Raw genomic sequence first — 23,042 nt, 5'->3', positions numbered from 1 at the left:
GTTAGGATGAGGTTTAGGGTTAGGTTTAAGGTCAGGCTGAGATTTAGGGTTAGGGTTACATTGAGGATTAGGGTTAAGGTTAGGGTTAGGTTTAGGTTTATGTTGAGGGTGATCTTCAGGGTTAGGATTAGGGATAGCTTTAGGGTTATTTTTACGATTAGGGTTAGGGTTACCTTTACGGTGAGGGTGAGGCTGAAGGTGAGGTTAGGCTTAGGGTTTGGGTGAGGTTTAGGGTTAGGTTTAGGGGTAGGGTTAGGGTGAGAGTTTGGGTTAGGGTTAAGATTATGGTGAGGGTGATGGTTAGAGTTAGCATTAGTGTTAGGGTTAGGGTTAGGGTTATTGTTAGGGTTAGGGTTAGACTTAAGGTTACGGTGAGGGTGAGGGTGAGGGTTAGGGTTAGGGTTAGGGTGAGGTTTAGAGTGAGGTAAGAGTTAGGGTGAGGGTTAGGGTTAGGGTGAGGTTTAGGGTGACGTTGTGTTTTAGGGTTAGGGTTAACGTTAGGGTGAGATAAGAGTCAGGGTGAAGTTTATGTAGAGGGTGAGGGTTAAGGTTAGGGTTAGTGTTAGGGTGATGGTTAGGGATAGGGTTAGGTTCAGGGTTAGGGTTAGGATTAGGGTTAGGATTATGCTGAGGGTGAGGGTGAGGGTTAGGGTGAGGGTAAGGGTTAGGTTGAGGGTTATTGTGAGGGTGAGGTTTAGGATTAGAGTTATGGATAGGGTTATGCTGAAGGTTAGGGTGAAGGGTGAGGGTCAGGGTTAGGATTAGTGTTAGGGTTAGGTTTAAGCTGAGGGTGAGGGTGAGGGTGAAGTTTAGAGTTAGAGTTAGGGTTAAGGTTAGGTTTAGGGTGAGGGTTAGGGTGAGGATAAGTATTAGGTTGAGGTTTAGGGTGAGAGTGAGGGTTAGGATTATCATGAGTTTTAGGGTGAGTGTTAGGGTTTTAGGGTTTTTGTGAATGTGTGTTAGGGTTAGGGTTAGGGTGAGGGTTAGGTTTAGGGATAGGGTTAGGGTGAGGGTTATGGTTAGGGTGAGTGTGAGGGTGAGGGTGAGGCCTTGGGTTAGGTTAGGTTTAGGTTGAGGGTGAGGTTGAGGGTTAGGGTTAGGCTGAGGTTTAGGGTGAGTGTGAAGGTGAGGTTTAGGGTTAGGGTGATGGTGATGGTTAGGGTGAGGTTGAGGGTGAGGGAGATGGTTAGCATTAGGGTTAGGGTGAAGCTTAGGGTTAGGGTAGGGTGAGGGTGAGTGTGAGGGTTAGGTTTAGGGTTAGGTATACTGTTAGGCTGAGGGAGAATTTGAAGGTTATGGTTAGGGTGAGGTTTAGGGTTAGGTTTAATGTGAGGGTGAATGTTACGGTTAGGATTATGGTTAGGTTTAGTGATAAGCTGAGGGTGAGGGTGAGGGCTAAGGTTAGGGTGTGGGTTAGGCTTAAGTTTAGGGTGAGGTTTAGGGTTAGGGTGATGTTTAGGGTGAGGGTGAGGGTTAGGGTGAGGGTGAGGGTTAGGTTTACGGTGAGGTTTAATGTGAGAGTTAGGATTAGGGGTAGGGATACTGTTAGGCTGAGGGTGAGGATGAGGGTTAGGGTTACGGTGAGGATTAGGGTTAGGGTTAGGGTGAGGGTGTGGGTGAGGGTGACAGTTTAGATTAGAGTTAGGTTTAGTGTTAAGCTGAGGGTGAGGGTGAGGGTGAAGGCTACGGTTTGGGTGAGGGTTAGGCTTAAGTTTAGGGTGAGGGTTAGGGTTAGGGTGATATTTAGGGTAAGGGTTAGGTTTAGGGTTCGGGTTAAGATGAGGGTTAGGTTTAGGTTTAGGAAGACTGTTAGGATGAGTGCTAGGGTTAGGGTTAGGGTGAGTGTTAGGCTGAATGTGAGGCTTAGGGTGAAGCTAAGTGTTAGGGTGAGGGTTAGGGTGAGGGGTAGGGTTAGGTCAGGGGTAGGGTTAGGGTAAGTGTGAGGGTTAGGTTTTGTGTGAGGTTTAAGGTAAAAGTTAGGGTGAGGGTAAAAGTTAGGATGAGGGTTGGGGAGATAGTGAGGGTTAGGGTTAGCCTTAGTCTTAGTGTGAGTGTTATGGTGAGGCTTAAGGTTAGGGTTCGGGTTAGGGTTAGGCTGTGGGTGAGGGTGAAGATGAGGGTAAGTGTTAGAGTTGGGTTAGGGTTAGGCTTATGGTTAGGCGTTCGGTGAGGGTGAGGGTGAGGTTTAAATTTAGGGTGAGTGTTAGGTTTAAGGTTAAGGTGAGGGTTACGGTTAGGGTTGGGTTTAGGATTAGGGATAGGATGAAGGCTAGGGTGAGGGTGAGGTTTAGTGTTATGTTTAGGGTGAGGTTTATGGTAACGGTAAGGTTTAGTATTAGTGTGAGGTTTTGGGTTAGGGTTAGGGTTATGGGGAGGGAGAGGGTTAGGGTTAGGGTTAGGGTTATTGTTAGGGTTAGGGTTAGGGTTAAGGTGAAGGTAATTTTTAGGCTAAGGGTTAGGGAGAGGTTTAGGGTTAGGGTTAGGGTTAGAGTTAGGGTGAGGGTTCGGTTTAGAGTGAGGGTTAGGTTTAGGGTTAGGTTTAGGATTAGCGCTACGGAGAGGATGAGTTTGTGGGTTAGGTTTAGGTTTAGGTTTAGGGTTAGGCTTAGTGTTAGGCTGAGGTTGAGGGCAAGGGGGAGGGTTAGGGTTAGGGTGAGGGTTAAGTTTAGGGTTATGGTTAGGGTGAGTGTGAGGGTTAGGATTAGGGTTAGGTTTAGGGTTATTGTTACTGTTAGGGTTAGGGTTACCTTTACGGTGAGGGTGAGACAGAGGGTTAGGTTTAGTGTTAGGGTTACAGTGAGGGTGAGGGTTATGGTTAGGATTAGTGTTACGGTGAGGGTGAGGGTTAGGGTTAGGTTTAGGTTTAGGTTTAGGGTTATTTTTAATGTTTGATTTAGAGTTACAGTTACGGTTACGGTGAGGTTGAGGGTGAGTGTTTTGGTTAGGGTTAGGGTTAGGGTGAGTTTTAGGGTTAAGGTTAGGGTTAGGGTGAGGTTTAGGTTTAGGGTTAGGGTTAGGGTGAGGTTTAGGGTTAGGGTTACAGTAAGGGTTAGGCTTAGGGCTAGGATTATGGTGAGGGTGAGGGTGAGGGTTAGGATTAGGGTTAGTTTTAGGGTTATTGTTAGGGTTAGTGTTAGGGTTACCTTTACGGTGAGGGTGAGGCAGAGGGTGAGGTTAGGGTTTGGGTGAGGTTTAGGGTTAGGGTTGTGGGTAGTGTTAGGGTGAGGGTTTGGGTTAGGGTTACGGTTATGGTGAGGGTGAGGGTTAGCGTTAATTTTAGGGTTAGGATTAGGGTTATTTTTAGTGTTAGGGTTAGAGGTACGGTTTCGGTGAGGGTGCGTGTGAGGTTTAGGGTTAGGGTTAGGGTGAGGTTTAGGATGGGGTTAGAGTTAGGCTGAGGGTTAGGGTTAGGGTGAGGTTTAGGGTGAGGTTGAGGGTTAGGGTTAGGGTTAACGTTAGGGTGAGGTTAAAAGGGTGAGGGTTAGGGAAGGTTGAGGGTTAAATTTAGTGTTAGTGTTAGTGTGAGTGTTTGGGTTAGGGTTAGGTTGAGGGATTGGGGGAAGTTTAAGGTTAAGTTTAGGGTTAGGGTGAGGGTTAGGTTTAAGGTTAATGTGAGGGCGAGTGTTAGGATTAGGGTTAGGGTGAGGGCTAGTGTGAGGGTGAGGGTTAGGGTTAGGGTTAGGGTTATTGTGAGGGATAGGGTTAGGGTTAGGGTGAGGGTAATTTTAGTGTGAGGTTTATGGTTAGGGTTAGGGTTAGGTTGAGGGTAAGTTTTAAGGTGAGGGTTAGGGTGAGAGTGAGGGTGAAGCTTAGGATTAGAGTTAGGTTTAGGGTGAGGGTGAGGTTGATGTTTAGGGTTAGGATTAGGGTTAGGGTTAAGCTCAGGGAGAGGGGGAGGGTTATGGTGAGGATAAGGGTTAGGGTGAGGGTTAGTGTGAGGGTGAGGGTTTGGCTGAGGGTGAGGCGTGAGTGTGATGGATAGAATTGGTGTGAGGGTTAATGTTAGGCTGAGAGTGAGGGGGAGGGGGAGCTGGAGGGGGAGGTTTAGTTTTAGGGATAGGGTTAGGGTGCAGGTTAGTGTTAAGGTTAGGATGAGCGTTAAGTTGAGATTTTGGGTGAGGATTAGGGTGATGATAAGCATCAGGGTGAGGATTAGGGTGAGAGTGAAGGTTAAGGTTATCATGAGTGTTAGGGTGAGTGTTAGGGTTAGGATTAGGTTTAGGGTGAGTGTGAGTGTTAGGGTTAGGGTTAGGGTTAGGGTGAGGGTTAGGGTTAGGTATAGGGTTAGAGTGAGAGTTAGGGTTAGGGTAAGGGTGAGGGTGAGGGTGAGGCTTAGGTTTAGGGTTAGGTTCAGGTTGAGGGTGAGTTTGAGGGTTAGGGTGAGAGTTATGCTGAATGTGAAGGTGAGGGTGAGGGTGAGGGTTAGGGTTAGGGTGAGGTTTAGTGTGACGGTGAAGGTTAGGGTTAGGTTAGGTTGAGGGTTAGAGGGAAGGCTAGGGTGAGGGTTAGGGTTAGGGTTAGGGTTAACGTTCGTGTGAGTGTAAGTGTTAGGATTAGGGTGAGGGCTAGGGTGAGTGTGAAGGTTAGTGTTAGGGTTAGTGTGAGAGGTAGGGTTAGGGTTAGTGTGAGGGTAAGTTTTAGTGTGAGGGTTAGGGTTAGGCTTAGGGTTAGGTTGAGGGTAAGGGTTAGGGTGAGGATTAGGGTGAGTGTGAGGTTGAGGCTTAGGGTTAGGGTTAGGTTAAGGGTGAGGGTGAGGTTGAGGGTTAGGGTTAGGATTAGGGTTAGGGTTATGCTGAGGGTTAGGGTGAGGGATAGGGAGAGTGTAAGGGTTAGGGTGAGGTTTAGGCTGAGGTTCAGTAGTGAGTGTGAGGGTTAGGATTAGGGTTAGGGTTAGGGTTAGGCTAAGGGTGAGAATGAGGTTGAGGGTGAGGTTTAGGGTTAGGGTTAGGGTTATGGTGAGGGTTAGGGTCAAGGTTAGGATGAGGGTTAGGATGAGCGTTAGGGTGAGGGGTAGGGTGAGGATAAGCTTTAGGGTGTGGTTTAGGGTGAGAGTGAAGTTTAGGGTTATCATGAATGTTAGGGTGAGTGTTAGGGTGAGTGTTAGGATTAGGGTTATGGTGAGTGTGAGAGTTAGGGTTAGAGTTAGGGTTAGGGTGAGGGTTAGGGTTAAGGATAGGGTTAGGGTGAGGGTTAGGATTAGGGTAAGGGTGAGGTTGAGGGGGAGGGGGAGGCTTAGAATTAGGATTAGGTTTAGGATGAGGGTGAGGTTGAGGGTTAGGGTTAGGGTTATGCTTAGGTTGAGGGTAAGGGTCAGGGTGAGGGTAAGGGTTAGGGTGAGGGTTAGTGTGAGGGTGAGGGTTAGGCTGAGGGTTAGGGTGCGGTTGAGGGTGAGGGTTAGCATTAGGGTTAGGGTGAGGGTTATAGTTAGGTTAAGGAGAGGGTTTGGATTAGGGTTAGGGATACTTTTACGCTGAGGTTGTGGGTCAGGTTTACGGTTAGGGTGAGGATTAGGATTAGGGTTAGGATGAGTGTGAGGGTGAGGGTTAATGTTAGGATTAGGGTTTGGTTTAGTTCTATGCTGAGGCTGAGGTTGAGGGCTAGGGTTAGGGTTAGGCTGAGGGTTAGGCTTAAGGTTAGTGTGAGGGTTAGGGTTAGGGTGATGTTTAGGGTGAGGGTTAGGGTTAATGTGAGGGTTAGGGTGCGGGTGAGGTTTAGGGTTAGGTTTAGGTTGAGGGTTAGGTTTAGGGTTAGGATGAGGGTTAGGATGAGGGCTAGATTTAGGGTTAGGGTGATGGTTAGGTTGAGGGTTATCATGAGGGTTAGTGTGAGGGTTAGGGTGAGGGTTAGTGATAGATTTATGGTTAGGGTGAGGGTAAGGGCAAGGCTAAGTCTTATGGTGAGGGTTATGGTGAGACTAAGGGTTAGGGTGAGGGTTATGGTGAGGGGTATGTTTAGGGTTAGGGTGAGGGTTAGGTTTAATATTAGGGTTAGGGTTAGCGTTAGGGTGAGAGTAAGAGATAGGGTGAGGGTTGGTGTGATAGTGAGGGTTAGGGTTAGCCTTAGTCTTAATGTGAGGTTTATGGTGACTGTTAAGGTTAGTGTTAGGGTTAGGGTTAGGCTGAGGTTTAGGGTGAGGATGAGGGTGAGTGTGAGGGTTAGGGTTAGGGTGAGGGTTAGGCTTAGGGTTAGGCGTAGGGTGAGGGTGGAGGTGAGGGTTAGATTTAGGGTGAGTGTTAGGTTTAGAGTTAGGGTGAGGTTTAGGGTTAGGATTAGGGTTAGGTTGAAGGCTAGGGTGAGGGTGAGGGTGAGGGTTAGGGTTAGTGTTAAGGTTAGTGTTAGGTTTAGGATTAGGGTGATGGTTAGGTTTAGGGTTAGGGATAGGTTTAGGGGTAGGTTGAGGTTGAGTTTGAGGGTTAGGGTTAGGGTTAGTCTTTGTGTTAGTCTGAGGTTGAGGGTGAGGGTGAAGGTTAGGGTTAGGGTGAGGGTTAGGTTTAGGGTGAGGGTTACAATGAAGGTGAGGGTTAGGGTTAGGGTTGAGGTTAGGGTGAGTGTGACGGTTAGGATTAGGGTTAGGTTTAGGGTTATTTTTAGGGTTAGGGTTAGGGTTATGTTTACCTTTGTGGTTAGGGTGAGACTGAGGGTCAGGTTTAGGGTTAGGGTTACAGTGAGGGTGTGGTGTATGGTTAGGGTTAGGGTTACGGTGAGGTTGAGGGTTATGGTTAGGTTTAGGGTTAGGGTTAGGGTTAGGGTTAATTTTAGAATTAGGGTTAGAGTTACAGTTATGGTGAGGTTGAGGTTGAGTGTTAGTGTTAGGGTTAGGGTTAGGGTGAGGTTTAAGTTTAGGGTTAGGGTAAGGGTGAGGTTTAGGGTTAGGGTTACAGTGAGGGTTAGGGTTACGGTTATGGTTATGGTGAGGGTGAGGGTGAGGGTTAGGATTAGGTTTAGGTTTAGGGTTATTGTTAGGGCTAGTGTTAGTGTTACCTTTACGGTGAGGGTGAGGCTGAGGGTGAGGTTAGGGTTAGGGTTTTGGTGAGGTTTAGAGTTAGGGTTACAGGTAGGGTTAGTGTGAGGGTTTGAGTTAGCGTTAGGGTGAGGTTTACGGTGAGGGTTAGGGTTAGGGTTATGGTTAAGATGAGGGTCAGTTTGACGGTTAGTGGGAGGTTTGGGTTGAGGTTAGAGTTAGGGTTAGGATTAACATTAGGGTGAGGTGAAAAGTTAGGGTGAGGGTTAGAGTAAGGGTGAGGTTTAAGTTTAGGGTTAGTGTTAGCGTGAGGGTTAGGGTTAGGGTTAGGTTGAGGGTTTGGGGGAAGGTTAGGTTTAGTGTTAGGTTTAGGATTAGGGTTAGGTTTAAGGTTAGTGTGAGGGTGAGTGTTAGGATTAGGGTTAGGGTGAGGGCTAGTGTGAGGTTTAGGGTTAGGGTTAGGTTTAGCGTGAGTGCTAGGGTGAGGTGTAGGGTTAGGGTAAGGGTAGGTTTTAGTGTTAGTGTTAGGGTTAGTGTTTGGGTTAGGTTGAGGGTAAGGATTAAGGTGAGGGTTAGGGTGAGAGTGAGGGTGAGGTTTTGGGTTAGGGTTAGGTTTAGGGTGAGGTTGAGTTTGAGGATTAGGGTTAGGATTAGGGTTATGGTTAAGCTGATGGGGCGGGGGAGGGCTAGTGTGAGGGTAAGGGTTAGTGTGAAGGTTAGTGTGAGGGTGAGGGTTAGGCTGAGAGTGAGGGGTGAGTGTGAGGGTTAGCATTAGGGTGAGGGTTAATGTTAGGCTGAGGGTGAGGGTGAGGGTGAGGGTTAGGTTTAGGGTTAGGGTTAGGGTTAGGGTGAGGGTTAGGGTAAAGGTTAGGATGAGGGTTAGGTTGAGGGTTATGGTTAGGGTTACGGTGAGGATAAGCTTTAGGGTGAGGTTTAGGGTGATAGTGAGGGTTAAGGTTGTCATGAGTGTTGAGGTGAGTTTTAGGGTGAGGGTTAGGTTAGGGTTAGGGTTAGGGTGAGTGTGAGTGTTAGGGTTAGGGTTAGGGTGAGTGTTAGGGTTAGGGATAGGGTGAGGGTTAGGGTGAGGGTGAGTGTGAGCTTGAAGGTGAGGTTGAGGCTTAGGGTAAGGGTTAAGTTTAGGGTGAGGGTGAGTTTGAGGGTTATGGTTAGGGTTATGCTGAGTTTGAGGGTGAGCGTTAGGGTGAGGTTTAGGGTTAGGGTGAGGTTTAGTGTGAGGGTGAAGGTTAGGCTCAGGGTGAGGGGTGAGGGTTAGGGTTAGGGTTAGGGTTAACCTTATGGTGATGTTAAGGGTTAGGGTGAGGGTGAGGGTTAAGGTTATGGTTAGTGTTAGGGTGAGGGTTAGGGTTAAGTTAGGTTGAGGGTTAGAGGGAAGGCTAAGGTTAGGTTTAAGGTTAGGGTTAAGGTTAGTGTGAGGGTGAGTGTTAGGATTAAGATTAGGGTGAAGCCTAGGATGAGGGTGAGGTTTAGGGTTAGAGTTAGGGTTAGGGTGAGGGGTAGGTTGAGCGGTAGATTTAGTGTTAGGGTGAGGGTAAGTTTTAGTGTGAGAGTTAGGTTTAGGGTTAGTGATAGGCTGAGGGTAAGGATTAGGGTGAGGTTTAGGGTGAGAGTGAGGGTGAGGATTATGTTTAGGTTTAGGTTCAGTGTGAGGGTGAGGTTGAGGGTTAGGGTTAGGATTAGGGTTAGTGTTATGCTGAGGGTGAGTGTGAGGATTAGAGTGAGGGTAAGGGTTAGGGCGAGGTTTAGGCTGAGAGTGAGAGGTGAGTGTGAGGGTTAGGATTAGGGTTAGGGTTACGTTTAGGCTGAGGGGGAGGGGGAGGGGGAGGGTGAGTTTTAGGGTAAGTGTTAGGGTTAGGGTGAGGGTTAGGGTTAAGGTTAGGATGACGGTTAGGATGAGGGTTAGGGTGAGGGTTAGGGTTAGGATTAGCATTAGGGTGAGGTTTAGGGTGAGAGTGAGGTTTAGGGTTATCATGAGTGTTAGGGTGAGTGTTAGGGTGAGGGTTAGGATTAGGGAGAGTGTGAGTGTTAGGGTTAGGGGTACGGTGAGGTTTAGGGTTAGGGATAGGGTTAGGGTGAGGTTTAGGGTTAGGGGGAGGGGGAGGGGGAGAGGGAGGGTGAGGCTTAGAATTAGGGTTAGTTTTAGGGTGAGGTTTAGGTTGAGGGTTAGGGTTATTGATATGCTGAGGGTGAAGGTGAGAGTTAGGGTTAGGGTAAGGGTTAAGGTGAGGGTTAGTGTGAGAGTGAGTGTTAGGCTGAGGATGAGGGGTGAGGGGGAGGGTGAGGGAGAGGTTTAGGGTTAGGGTGAGGGTGAGGGTGAGGGTGAGGGTGAGCATTAGGTTTAGGGTGAGGGTTAGGGTTAGATTAGGGTGAGGGTGAGTGTGAGGTTTATGATTAGGGTTAGGGATATTTTAGGCTGAGGGTGAGGGAGAGTATTAGGGTTAGGGTGAGGGTTAGGGTGCGGGTGAGGTTTAGGGTTAGGGTTAGGTTGAGGGTTAGGTTTAGGGTTAGGTTGGGGGTTAGGATGAGGGCTAGGGTTATGGTTAGGGTGAGGGTTAGGCTTTGTATGAGGGTTAGGGTTAGGGTTAGGGTAATGGTTATGGTGAGGTTTAGGGTGAGGGTTAGGGTGAGGGTTAGTGATAGATTTAGGGTTACGCTGAGGGTTAGGACAAGGCTAAGGCTTAGGGTGAGGGTTAGGGTGAGGCTAAGGGTTAGGGTGAGGGTTAGGTTGAAGGGTATGGTTAGGGTTAGAGTGAGGGTTAGGTTTAGTGTGAGAGTTAGGGTTAGACTTAGGGTGAGATTAAGAGTTAGGGTGAGGGTGGGGGGGATAGTGATAGCTAGGGTTAGACTTAGTCTTAGTGTGAGGGTTATGGTGAGGGTTAAGGTTAAGGTTAGGGTTAGGGTTAGGCTGAGGGTGAGGGTGAAGATGAGGGTGAGTGTTAGGGTTAGGGTTAGGGTTAGGCATAGGGTGAGGATGAGAGTGAGGGTTAGATTTAGTGTGAGTGTTAGGTTTAGGGTTAGGGTGAGGGTTAGTGTTAGGGTTAGGATTAGGGTTAGGGTGAAGGCTAGGGTGAGGGTGAGGGTTAGGGTTAGGGATAGGGTGAGGTTTACGGTTAAGGTTAGATTTAGGGTTAGGGTGAGGTTTTGGGTTAGGTTTAGGAATTTGGGTGAGCGAGAGGGTTAGCTTTAGGGTTAGGGTTAGGGTTAGGGTTAGGGTTAGGGTTAGGATTCGTGTGAGTGTTAGGGTTAGGGTTAGGGTGAGGTTGAGGCTTAGTTTTAGGGTTAGGTTTAGTGTGAAAGTGAGTTTGAGGGTTAGTGTTAGGATTAAGGGTAACCCTGAGGGTGAGGGTGAGGGTTAGGGTGAGGGTTAGGGTTGATGGTGAGGGTTAGGATTAGGGTTCTGGTTAGGGTTAGGCTGAGGGTGAGGGTTAGTGTGAGGGTGAGGGTTAGGCTGAGGGTGAGACTGAGGTTGAGGGTTATCATTAGGGTTAGGGTGAGGGTTAGGGTTTGGGTTAGTGTGAGGGTGAGTGTGAGGGTTAGGATTAGGATTAGGGATACTTTTAGGCTGAGGATGAGTGTGGGTGTTAGGTTTAGGTTGAGGTTTAGGGTTAGGGTTAGGGTGACGTTGAGGCCGAGGGTTACAGTTAGGATTAGGTTTAGGTTTAGTGTTAAACTGAGGGTGAGTTTGAGGGTGAGGACTAGGGTTAGGGTGAGGGTTAGTGTGAGGCTTATGTTGAGGGTTAGGGTGAGGGTTAGTGATAGGGTTAGGGTTAGGGTGAGGGTTAGGGCAAGTCTAAGGCTTAAGGTGAGGGTTAGGGAGAGTCTAAGTGTTAGTGTGAGGGTGAGGGTGAGGGGTAGGGTTAGTGAGGGTGAGTATTACGTATAGTGTGAGGGTTAGGGTTAGGGTTAGGGTGAGTTTAAGATTAAGGGTGAGGGTTAGGGTGATAGGGAGGATTAGTGTTAGCCTTAGTCCAAGTGTGAGGGTTATGGTGAGGCTTAGGTTTAGGGTTAGGTTTAGGTTTAAGATCAGGGTGAGGGTAAGGTTTAGGTAAGAGTGAGGGTTAGTTTTAGTGTGAGGTTTAGGTTTTCGGTTTGGGGTGAGGGTAAGGGTTAGGGTGAAGTTTATGGTGAGAATGAGGGTTAGAGTTATCGTATGTGTTAGGGTGAAGGTTATAGTGATCTTTAGGGTTAGGGTTAGGGTTAGCTTTAGGGTGAGGGTTAGCGGGAGGTTAAGTATTAGGGTGAGGGTTAGGGTTAGGGTTAGGGTTAGGGTCAGGGTTAGGATTAGGGTTAGGGTTATGGTTAGGTTGAGGTTGAGGGTGAGGGTGAGGGTTAGGGTTAGGATTAGGCTTAGGTTTATGTTTAGGCTTAGGTTGAGGGTGAGGGTGAGGGTTAGTGTAAGTGTAAGGGTTAGGCTTAGGGTGAGGTTTAGGGATTGGGCGAGTGTTAGAGTGAGGGTATGCGTGAGGGTGAGACTGAGGATTAGGGTGTGGGTGTGGGTTAGGTTTAGGGTGAGGTTTAGGGTGACAGTGAGCGTTAGCGTGAAGGTTAGGGTGAGAGCGAGGGTTCGGGTTTTCTTGAGGGATAGGGTGAGGGTTAGGGTTGGGGTTAGGGTTTTTTTTAGGGTGAGGGTGAGGTTTAGGTTTAGGGTTAGGGTGAAGTTTAGGATGAGGGTTAGGGTTAGGATTAGGGTTAGGTTGAGGGCTAGGGTGAGGGCGAGCGTTAGGGTTAAGGTGAGGGTTAGGTTTAGGGTAAGGGTGAGGGTTAGGTTGAGGGTTAGGGTTTGGGTTAGGGTTAGGTTGAGGGTGAGGTTTAGCATGAGGTTTAGGGTTAGGGTTAGGGTTAGGGTGAGAGTTAGGATGGAGGTTAGGGTTAGGGTGAGGTTTAGGGTTAGGAGTAGGTTTAGGTTGAGGGTTAGGGTTAGGATTAGGTTTAGGGTGAGAGCTAGGGTTAGGGTGAGGTTATGGTTAGGGTAGGGTGAGGGTTAGGTTGAGAGTTAGGTTTAGGATTAGGGTTAGGGTGAGAGTTAGGGTTACTGTTAGGGTTAAGGTTAGAGTGAGGGTTAGGGTTAGGATTAGTTTTAGCGTTAGGGCTAGGTTGAGGGTATGGGTTAGTGTTAGGTTTAGGGTGAGGTTTAGGGTTAGGGTTAGGGTTAGTGTTAGGGTTAGGTTTACGGTTATGTTGAGGGTTAGGGTTAGGGTGAGATTTAGGGTTAGGGTTAGGTTTAGTGTTAGGGTTAAGGTTACGGTTATGTTGAGGGTTAGGGTTAGGGTGAGGGTTAGGGTGAGGGTTAGGGTTTGGGTGAGGTTTATGGTTAGTGTTACAATGAAGGTGAGGGTTAGGGTTAGTGTTAGGGTTAGGGTGAGGGTGAGGGTTTGGGTTAGGTTTAGCGTGAGGGTTAGGTTGAGGGTTAGGGTTTGGGTTAGGGTTAGGTTGAGGGTGAGGTTTGGGGTGAGGTTTAGGGATAGGGTTAGGGTTAGGGTGAGAATTAGGATGGAGGTTAGGTTTAGGGTGAGGGTTAGGGTTAAGTGTAGGTTTAGGTTGAGTGTGATGTTGAGGGTTAGGGTTAGGATTAGGGTTAGGTTGAGAGCTAGGGTGAGGGTGAGGATTATGGTTAGGGTAGGGTGAGGGTTAGGGTGAATGTTATCTTTAGGATTAGGGTAAGGGAGAGAGTTAGGGTTAGTGTTAGGGTTAGGGTTAGAGTGAGGGTTAGGGTTAGGATTAGTTTTAGGATTAGGGCTAGGATGAGTGTATGGATTAGTGTTAGGGTTAGGGTGAGGTTTAGGGTTAGGGTTAGTGTGATGGTTATGGTTAGGTTTACGGTTATGTTGAGGGTTAGGTTTAGGGTGAGGGTTAGGGTTTGTGTTAGTCTTAGGGTAAGGGTGAGGGTTAGGATTAGGGTTAGTTTTAGGTTTATTGTAAGGGTTAGGGTTATACTTACGGTTACGTTTATGATGAGAGTGAGAACCTAAACGTCACGTTTAGGGTTAGGTTTAGTGTTTGGGTGAGAGTTAGGGTTAGGGTTACAATGAGGTTGAGAGTTAGGATTAGGGTTAGGGTTAGGGTTAGGGTGAGGGTTAGGATTAGGGTTAGGTTTAGGGTTATTGTTAGGGTTAGGGTTAGGGTTAACTTTACGGTGAGGGTGAGGCTGAGGCTGAGTTTAGGGTTTGGGTTTGGGTGAGGTTTAGGTTTAGGGTTAGGGGTAGTGTTAGGGTTAGGGTTAGTGTTATTGTTATGCTAGGGTTAGAGTTACGGTTACGGTGAGGGTGAGGGTGAGGGTTCGGTTTAGGGTAAGTTTAGGGTGAGGTTTACGTTTAGGGTTAGAGTTAAGGTTAGGTTTAGGCTTAGGGTGACGGTGAGGTTTAGGGTTACAGTTAGGGTTAGTGTTAGGGTTAGGGTGAGGGTTAGGGTTAGGATTAGTTTTAGGGTTAGGGTTAGATTGAGTTTGAGTGTGAGGGTTAGAGTTAGGATTAAGCTTAGGGTTAGGTTTAGGCTGAGGGTGAGGGTGAGCATTAGAGTTAGTTTAGGATGAGTGTTAGGGTTACGATTAGGGTTAGTGTGAGGGCTAGGTTGATGGTGAGGGTTAGGGTAGGGTTAGGGTGCGGTTTAGGGTTAACTATAGGGTTAGGGTTACGATGAGCGTTAGGGTTATGGTAAGGTTTACGGTTAGGGTGAGGTGTACGGTTAGGGTTAGTGTTATGGTTATGGTTAGGGTGAGGGTGGGGGTGAGGGTTAGGATTAGGTTAAGGTTTATGGTTATTTTTAGTGTTAGGTTTAGGTTCCAGGTATGGTGAGGGTGAGGATGAGTGTGAGGGTTAGTGTTAGGGTTAGGGTGAGGTTTAGGGTTAGGGTTATTGTTAGGGTTATGGTTAGGGTTAGGATGAGGCTTAGGGTGAGGGGTACGGTTAGGGTTAGGGTGAGTGTTAGGGTTACTGTGAGGGTTAGGGTTAGGTTTAGGGTTAGGGTGATGGTTAGGTTGAGGGTTAGGGTTTAGGTTAGTGTTAGGGTGAGAGTGAGGGTTAAGTTGAGGTTTCCGGTTAGGGTTAGCTTAGGGTGAAGTTTAGGGTGACGTAAGAGTTAGGGTGAAGGTTAGGTTTAGGGTGAGGTTGAGGGTTAGGTTTAGGGTTAACGTTATGGTGAGATTAAGTGTTAGGTTGAGGGTTAGGGTGAGGGTGAGGGTTAAGGTTTGGGTTCGTGTTAGAGTGAGGGTTTGTGTTGGGGTTAGGTTGAGGGTTAGATGGGAAGGTTAAGGTTAAGTTTAGGATTAGGTTTATGGTTAAGGTTAGGGTTAAGGTAAGTGTGAGGGTGTTACGTTTAGGGTTCGGGTGAGGGCTAGGATGAGGGTGAGGTTTAGGGTTAGGCTGAGGGTAATTTAGTGTGAGGGTTAGGGTTAGGGTTAGGTTTAGGTTGAGGGTAAGAGTTAGGGTGAGAGTTAGGTTGAGAGTGAGGGTGAAGCCTAGGGTTAGGGTTAGGTTTAGAGTGAGGTTGAGGATGAGGGTTAGGGTTAGGATTAGGGTTAGGGTTACGCTGAGGGTGAGGGTGAGGGTTAGGATGAGGGTAAGGGTTAGGGTGAGGGTTAGTGTGCGGATGAGGATTAGGCTGAGGGTGAGGGTTGAGGGTGAGGGTTAGGATCAGAGTTAGGGTTAGTGTTAGGGTGAGAGTGAGGGTGAGCGTGAGGTTTATGGTTAGGGTTAGGTTTAGGATGAGGGTTAGGGTTAAGGTTAGGATTAGGGTTAGGATGAGGGTTAGGGTTAGGGTTAGGGTGAGGGTTAGGGTGAGGATAAGCATTAGGTTGAGGTTTAGGGTGAGAGTGAGGGTTAGGGTTATCATGAGTGTTAGGGTGAGTTTTAGGGTGAGGGTTAGGGTTTTAGTGTTAGGGTGAGTGTGAGTGTTAGGGATAAGGTTAGGGTTAGGGTGAGGGTTAGGTTCAGGATAGTGTTAGGGTGAGGGTTAAGTTTAGGGTGAGTGTGAGAGTGAGTGTGAGTGTGAGGCTTAGTGTTAGGTTTAGGTTTAGGGTGAGTGTGAGGTTGAGGGTTAGGGTTAGGATTAGGGTTAAGATTATGGTGAGGGTGAACGTGACGGTTAGGGTGAGTGAAAGGGTTAGGGTGAGGTTTAATATGAGGGTGAGTTTTAGGCTGAGGGTGAAGGGTGAAGGTGAGGGTAAGGATTAGGGTTACGGTTAGGTTAAGCTGAGGGTGAATGTGAGGGTGAGGGTGACATTTAGGCTTAGGTTTAGAGTTAGGATGAGGGTGAGTGTGAAAGTGAGAGTGAGCATAAGGGATTGGGTGAGGGTTAGGGTTAGGGTTAGGTTGAGGGTGTGTTTGACAGTTAGGGTTAGCGTTAGGTTTAGTGTTAAGCTGAGGGTGAGGTTGAGGGCAAGGTTTAGGGTGAGTGTTAGGCTTAAAGTTAGTGTGAGGGTTAGGGTGAGGATGATGTTTAGGGTGAGGCTGAGGGTTAGGGTGAGGGGTAGGGTGAGGGGTAGGGTTAGTGTCTGGGTGAGGGTGAGGGTTAGTGTTAGGGTTAGGGTTAGGGTGAGGGGTATGGTGAGGGGTATGGTTAGGGTCACGGTGAGGGTAAGTTTTAGTGTGCGGGATGGGTTTAGGGTTAGTGTTATGTTGAGGGTAACTGTTAGGGTGAGGGTTAGGATTAAGGTTAGGGTTAGGGTTAGGCAGAGGGTGACGGTGAGGGTGAAGGTGAGGTTTAGGGTTAGGGTTAGGATTAGGGTGAGTTTAGGGTTGGGGAGAGGGTTAGGGTGAGGGTTAGGTTTAGGGTGAGGGTGAGGGTGAGGGTGAGGGTGAGGCTTAGGGTTAGGGTTAGGTTTAGGGTGAGGGTCAGGTTGAGAGTTAGGGTTAGGATTAGGGTAAGGTTTACTCTGAGCGGGAGGGTGAGGGTTGTGGTGAGGGTAAGTGTAAGGGTGAGGGTTAGTGTGAGGGTCAAGTTTAGGCTGATGGTGAGAGGTGAGGGTGAGGGTTAGGATTAGGATTACAGTTAGGGTTAGGCTGAGTGTGAGTGTGAGGGTGAGGGTGAGGTTTAAGGTTAGGTTTAGGGTTAGGGTTAGGATTAGGGTGAGGGTGAGGTTGAGGGTAAGCATTAGTGTTAGGGTGAGGTTTCATTTTAGGGTTAGGGTGAGCATGAGTGTGAGGGTTATGATTAGGGGTAGGGATATTGTTAGGCTGAGGGTGAGGGTGAGGGTTAGGGTTAGGTGAGGGTTAGGTTTAGGGTTAGGTTGAGGGTGAAGGTGAGGGTTACGGTTAGGATTAGGGTAATGTTTAGTGTTAAGCTGAGGGTGAGGGTGAGGGTGAGGGCTAGGTTTAGAGTGAGGGTTAGACTTAATGTTAGGGTGAGGGTTAGGGATAGGGTTATGTTTAGGTTGAGGGTGAGGGTTAGGGTGAGCGTTAGGGTTATGGTTAATGTTAGACTTAGGGTTAGGGGAAGGGTGAGGGTGAGGGTGAGGGTCAGATTTAGGGTGATTGTTAGGTTTAGGTTTAGGGTGAGGTTTAGGGTTAGGATTAGGGTTAGGATGAAGGCTAGGATGAGGGTGAGGTTTAAGGTGAGGGTGAGGGTTAGGGTTAGAGTTAGTGTTAAGGTGAGGGTTAGGGTTAAGATTAGGATGAGGGTTAGGGTTAGGGTTAGGGTGAGGATATGCATTAGGGTGAGTTTTAGGGTGAGAGTGAGGTTTAGGGTTATCATGAGTGTTATGGTGAATTTTAGGGTGAGGGTTAGGGTTTTAGGGTTAGGGTGAGTGTGAGTGTTAGGGTTAGGGTTAGGGTTAGGGTTAGGGTTACGGTAAGTGTTAGGGATAGGGTTAGGGTGAGAGTGAGGGTTAGGGTTATGGTGAGGGTGAGGGTGAGGGTGAGGCCTAGGGTTAGGTTTAGGTTTAGGGTGAGGGTGAGGTTGAGGGTTAGGGTTAGGATTGGAGTTAGGGTTACGCTGAGGGTAAGGTTGAAGGTAAGGGTTAGGGTGAGGGTGAGGGTGACGTGAGGGTTAGGCTTAGGGTGAGGTGTGAGGTTGAGGTTTAGGATTAGGATTACGGTTATGGTTAGGCTGAGGGTGAGGGTGAGTATGAGGGTGAGGCCTAGGGTTAGGATTAGGTTTAGGGTGCGGGTGAGGGTTAGATGTAGGGTGAGTTTTAGGTTTAGGGTTAGGGTGAGGGTTAGGGTGAGGGTTAGGGTTAGGATTGGGGTTAGGGTGAGGGTGAGGGCAAGGGTTAGCATTAGGGTTAGGGTGAGGGTTAGGGTTAGGATGAGGGTGAGGGTGAGGGTGAGGGTTAGGGATAGGTTTAGGTTTAGGGTTAGGATTATTGTTAGGGTTAGGGTTAGAGTTACGGTTACTGTGGGGGTGAGGGTGAGGTTTAGGGTGAGGGTAAGGTTTAGGGTGAGGGTAAGGTTTAGGGTGAGGTTTAGGGTTAGGGTTAGGGTTAGGGTTAACTTTAGGGATAGGGTGAGTGTGAGGTTTAGGGTTACGGTTAGGGTTCTTTTAGGGATAGGGTTAGGCTTAGGGTTAGGGTTAGTGTTAGTTTTAGGATTAGGAATAGAGTAAGTGTGAGGGTGATTATTAGGGTTAGGGTTATGTTTAGGCTTAGGGTTAGGCTGAGGGTGAGGGTGAGGTTCAAGATTAAGGTGAGGGTTAGATTTAGGATGAGGTTTAGGGTTAGGATTAGGGTTAGGGTGAGGGCTAGGGGGATGGTGAGGGTTAGCGTTAGGGTTAGGGTGAGGTTTAGGTTTAAGTATAAGGCTAGGGTTAGGGTGAGGGTTTGCGTTAGGGTAAGGTTTACGGTTAGGGTGAGGGTTAGGTTTAGGATGAGCGTTAGGGTTAGGTTTAGGGTTAGGGTGAGGGTGAGGGTTAGGATTAGGTTAAGGGTTATGTTTATTGTTAGGGTTAGGGTTACAGTTAAGATGAGGGTGAGGATGAGTGTGAGGATTAGTGTTAGGGTTAGGGTGAGGTTTAGGTTTAGGGTTATGGTTAGGGTTAGGATTAGGCTTAGGGTGAGGCGTAGGGTAAGGTTTAGGGTGAGGGTTAGGTTTACTGTGAGGGTTAGGGTTAGGTTTAGGGTTAGGGTGAGGGCTAGGTTTTGTGTTTTGTTAGGTTTTGTATTAGGGTTAGGGTGAGGGTGAGGGTTAAGGTGAGGTTTAGGGTTAGGGTTAGTGTTAGAATTAAGGTTAAGGTGAGGTTGAGGGTGAGGGATAGGGTGAGGTTTAGGATTAGGGTGAGGTTAAGGGTTAGGGTTAGGCTTAGGGTTAGGCTTCGGGTTATGGTGAGGGTGAGCGTGAGGGTTTGGATTAGGGTCAACTTTTGAGTTATTGTTAGGGTTAGGGTTAACTTTATGGTGAGGGTGAGGTTAAGGTTAGGGTTTAGGTGTGGTTTAGGGTTAGGGTTAGGGGTAGGGTTAGGGTGAGGGATTGGGTTAGGTTTAGGGTTTTGGTGAGGGTGATGGTTAGGTTTATGGTTAGGGTTATTGTTAGGGTTAGGGTTAGACTTACGGTTACAGTGATGGTGAGGGTGAGGATCAGGTTTAGGTTTAGGGTGAGGTTTGGTGTGAGGTAAGAGTTATTGTGAGGGTGAGGTTTAGGGTGAGGTTGAGGGTTAGAGTTAGGGTTAACGTTACAGTGAGGTTAAGAGTTAGGGTGAGGTTTAGGGTGAGGATGAGGGTTAAGGTTAGGGTTAGTGTTAAGGTGAGGGTTAGGGTTAGGGTTATGTTGAGGATTAGGGGGAAGTTTAGAGTTAGGTTTAGGGTTAAGGTTAGTGTAAGGGTGAGTGTTAGGATTAGGATTAGGGTGTGGGGTAGGGTTAAGATTAGGATGAGGGATAGGATGAGGGTTAGGGTTAGGGTTAGGGTGAGGGTTAGGGTGAGGATAAGCATTAGGGTGAGGTTTAGGGTGAGAGTGAGGGTTAGGGTTTTCATGAGTGTTACAGTGAGTTTTAAGGTGTGGGTTAGGGTTTTAAGGTTAGGGTGAGTGTAAGTGTTAGGGTTAGGGTTAGGGTTACTGTGACGGTTAGGGTTAGGGTTAGGGTTACTGTGACGTTTAGGGTTAGGGATAGGGTTAGGGTGAGGTTTAGGGTTACGGTGAGGGTGATGGTGAGGGTGAGGCCTAGGGTTAGGGTTAGGTTTAGGGTGAGGGTGAGGTTGAGGGCTAGGGTTAGGATTAGGGTTATTGTTAAGCTCAGGGTTCGGGTGAGGGTTACAGTGAGGTTAAGGGTTAGGGTGAGGGTGAGTATGAGGGTGAGTGTTAGGCTGAGGATAATGGGTGAGTGTGAGAGTTAGGATTAGGGTTAAGGTTTGGGTTAGACTGAGGGATAGGGTGAGGGTGAGTGTGAGGATTACGGTGAGGTTTGGGGTTAGGGTGAGGATGAGTGTTAGGGTGAGGGTGAGGGTGAGAGTTAGGGTTTTGGTGAGGGGTAGTATTAGGGTTAGGGTGAGGGTGAGGGTGAGAGTTAGTGTTAGGGTTAGGGTGAGGATTAGGGTTAGGTTAGGGTGAGGGTGAGTGTGAGGGTTAGGATTAGGGTTACGGATACTGGTAAGCTGAGGGAGAAGTTGAGGGTTAGTGTTAAGGTGAGGGTTAGTGTTAGGGTTAGGGTGAGTCTGAGGGTTAGGATTAGGATTAGGGTTAGGGTTAAGGTTAGGTTGCGGTTGAGGGTGAGGGTGAGGGTTTGGGTTAGGATTAGGGTTAGGTGTAGGGTTAGGCTGAGGGTGAGGGTGAGGGTGAGAGTTAGGGTAAGGGTGAGGGTTAGGCTTAGGGTGATGTTTAGGGTGAGGGTGAGGGTATGGGTGAGGGTGAGACTGAGGTTTAGGGTGCGGGTGTGGTTTAGGTTTTAGGTGAGGGTTAGGGTAATGGTGAGCGTTAGGGTTAGGTTTAGGGTGAAGGTGAGCGTTATGGTTAGGGTTAGGGTGAGGGATAGGGTGAGAATGAGGGTTAGGTTTTTCGTGAGGGTTAGAGTGTGTGATAGGGTGAGGGTTAGGTTAAGGGTTACGCTTAGGGTGACTGTGAGGGTGAGGGTGAGGGTGGGGGTTAGGTTTAGGATTAGAGTTAGGGTTAGGTTTAGGCTGAGGGTGAAGTTTAGGGTTAGGGTTAGGGTGATGTTAAGATTTAGGGTGAGGGTTAGGTTGAGGGTGAAGTTTAGTTTTAGTGTTAGGGTGAGGGTTAGGGTTCGGGTGATATTTAGGATGAGGGTGAGTGTTAGGGTGAGGGTTCGGTTCGGGTGAGGGTTAAGATGAGGGTGAGGGTTAGGCTTAGGGTGAGTGTTAGGGTGACGGTGAGGGTTAAGTTGAGGGTGAGGCTTAAGGTTAGGGCTAAGGTGAGGGTTAGGTTTAGGGTTAGGGTTAGGGTGAGTGTTAGGTTGAGGGGTAGGTTTATGGTTAGAATGAGGGTTAGGGTTATTGTGATTGTTAGGGTTAGGTTTAGGGTTAGATTTAGGGTGAGGACAAGGGTTAGGGTGAGGGTTAGGGTTAGGTTGCGGTTGAGGGTTAGGTTTAGGGTGAGGGTTAGGTTTAGGGTTAGAGGTAGGGTTAGGGTGAGGGTGAGGGTTAGTGTTAGGGTTAGGGATAGGTTTAGGGTGAGGGTGATGATGAGGGTTAGGTTAAGGTTTAGGGGTAGGGTTAGGGTTAGGCTTAGGGTGAGTGTGAGGGTGATGGTGAGGTTTAGGGTGAGTGTTAGGGTTAGGGTTAGGGTGAAGGTTAGGGTTAGGTTGATGTTTAGGGTGAGGTGAGTGTTAGGCTGATGTTGAGGGTTAGGCTGAGGGTGAGGTTTAGGTTGAGGTTTAGCATTAGGGTGAGTGTTAGGGTTAGGGTTAGGCATAGGGTTATTGTGAGGATTAGGGTTAGAGTTAGGTTTAGGGTTAGGTTGTGGGTAAGCATTAGGGTGAGGTTTAGGGTGAGGGTTAGGGTTAGGGTTAGGGTGAGGGTCAGGGTTTGGGTTAGGGTTACGGTGAGGGTTAAGGATAGGGTGAGGTTTAGCGATAGGTTTAGGGTTAGGGTGACAGTTAGGATTAGAGACAGGGTGAGGGTGAGGGTTAGGGTTAGGATTAGGGTTAGGGTAAAGTTTAGGTTGAGGGTGAGGGTTAGGGTGAGAGTGAGGTTTAGGTTAGCCTTAGAGTTTCTTTGAGGGTTAGCGTGAGGGTTAGGGTTAGGTTTAGGGTTAGAATTAGTGTGAGTGTGAGGGTTAGGTTTAGGGTTAGGGTGAGGGTGAGGGTTAGGGTGAGGGTTGGAGTTAGTGGGAGGTTTATTCTTAGGGCTAGGGTTATGGTTAGGGTGAGGGTAAAGGTTAGGGTTAGGTTTAGTTTGAGGGTTAGAGTTACAGTTAGGGTTAGGGTTATTGTTAGCGTTAATTTGAGGGTGAGGGTAAGGGTAACGGGTAGAGTTAGGTTTTGAGTGACGGTGAGGGTGAGGGTGAGGGTTCGATTTAGGTTTAGGTTTTGGATGAGGGTGAGGTTGCGGTTTATGATTAGGGTTAGGGTAAGGATTAGGGTGAGGGTGAGGGTTTGAGTGAGGGTGAGGCTTAGAGTTAGCATTAGGATTAGGCTTAGGGTTAGTGTGAGGGTTAGGGTTAAGTTTAGGGCTAGGGTGAGGATGAGGGTGAGCGTGAGGGGTAGGGTTAGGGTTAGGGTGAGGGTTAGGGTTAGTGTTAGTGTGAGGGTGAGGGTGAGAGTGAGAGTTATAGTTAGGGTGAGGGTAAGGGTGAGGGTTATGGTTAGGATTAGGGTTGGTTTGAAGGCTAGGTTGATGGTGAGGATTAGGTTTAGGGTGAGGTTTAGGTTTAGGCTTAGGGTTAGGGTGATTTTGAGCGTTAGGGTTAGGGTGAGGGTTAGGTTTGGTGTGAGTGTTAGGCTTAGGGTAAGGGTTAGGGTGAGGGTAAGGGTTACGGTTAGAGTTAGGTTTTGAGTGAGGGTGAGGGTGAGGGTGAGGGTTCGGTTTAGGTTTAAGTTTTGGATTAGGGTGAGGTTGCGGGTTATGATTAGGGTTAGGGTGAGGGTTAGGGTGAGGGTGAGGGTTTGGGTGAGGGTGAGGCTTAGAGTTAGCATTAGGATTAGGATTAGGGTTAGGGTGAGGGTTAGGGTTAAGTTTAGGGCTAAGGTGAGGTTGAGGTTGAGGGTGAGGGTTAGGGTTAGGGTTAGGGTGAGCATTAGGGTTAGCTTGTGGGTTTGGGTTAGTGTTAGGGTGAGGGTGATAGTGAGATTTAAGGTTAGGGTGAGGGTAAGGGTAAGGGTTAGGGTTAGGATTAGGGTTGGTTTGAGGGCTAGGGTGATGGTGATGATTAGGTTTAGGGTGAGGTTTAGGGTTAGGCGTAGGTTTTGGGTGATGGTTAGCGTTAGGGTTAGGGTGAGGGTTAGGTTTAGTGTGAGCGTTAGGCTTAGGGTAAGGGTTAAGGTGAGGGTAAGTGTTAGGGTGAGGTTTAGGGTGAGAGTGAGGGTTAGGGTTAGTGTGAGTGTTAGGGTTAGGGTTAGGATTAAGGTTAGGGTTAGGGTTAGCCTGAGGGAGAGGGGGAGGGGGAGGTTGATGTTGATGTTTAGGGTTTGGGTTAGGGTTAGGGTTAGGGTGAGGGCTATGGTGAGGATGAGCTTTATGGTGAGTGTGAGTGTGAGGGTTAAGGTTAGGATTAGGTTTAGGGTTAGGTTTAGTCTGAGTGTGAGGGTGAGGGTGAGGTTTAGGGTTAGTGTTAGGTTTAGGCTGAGGGCTAGTTTGAGGGTGAGGGTTAGGTTGAGTGTGAGGGTGAGTGTGATGGTAAGGGTTAGGGTAAGGGCTAGTTTTAGGGTTATGGTTAGGGTGAGGTTGGGGTGAGGGTGAGGGTGAGGGTGAGAGTTAGGGTTAGGCTGAGGGTTAGGGTTAGGGTTAGGGTGAGGGTTAGTTTATGATGATGTGGAGAGTGAGTGTGAGGTTTAGGGGTAGGATTAGGCTTAGGGTGAGGCTGAGGGTTAGGTTGAGGGTGAGGGTTAAGTTTAGGGTGAGGTTTAGGTTTAGGGTTATGGTGAGGGTGAAGGTTAGGCTTAGGTGATGTTTAGGGTGAGGGTGAGGTTTAGGATGAGGGTGAGATTTCGGGTGAGACTGAGGATTAGGGTTTGGGTGTGGGTGAGG

Source organism: Dipodomys merriami, unplaced genomic scaffold (genome assembly GCF_024711535.1).
Source record: "Dipodomys merriami isolate MVZ:Mamm:240054 unplaced genomic scaffold, mDipMer1.0.p SCAF_304, whole genome shotgun sequence".
NCBI classification, from domain to species: Eukaryota; Metazoa; Chordata; class Mammalia; order Rodentia; family Heteromyidae; genus Dipodomys; species Dipodomys merriami.
Note: the sequence above shows the minus strand (reverse complement) of the source record.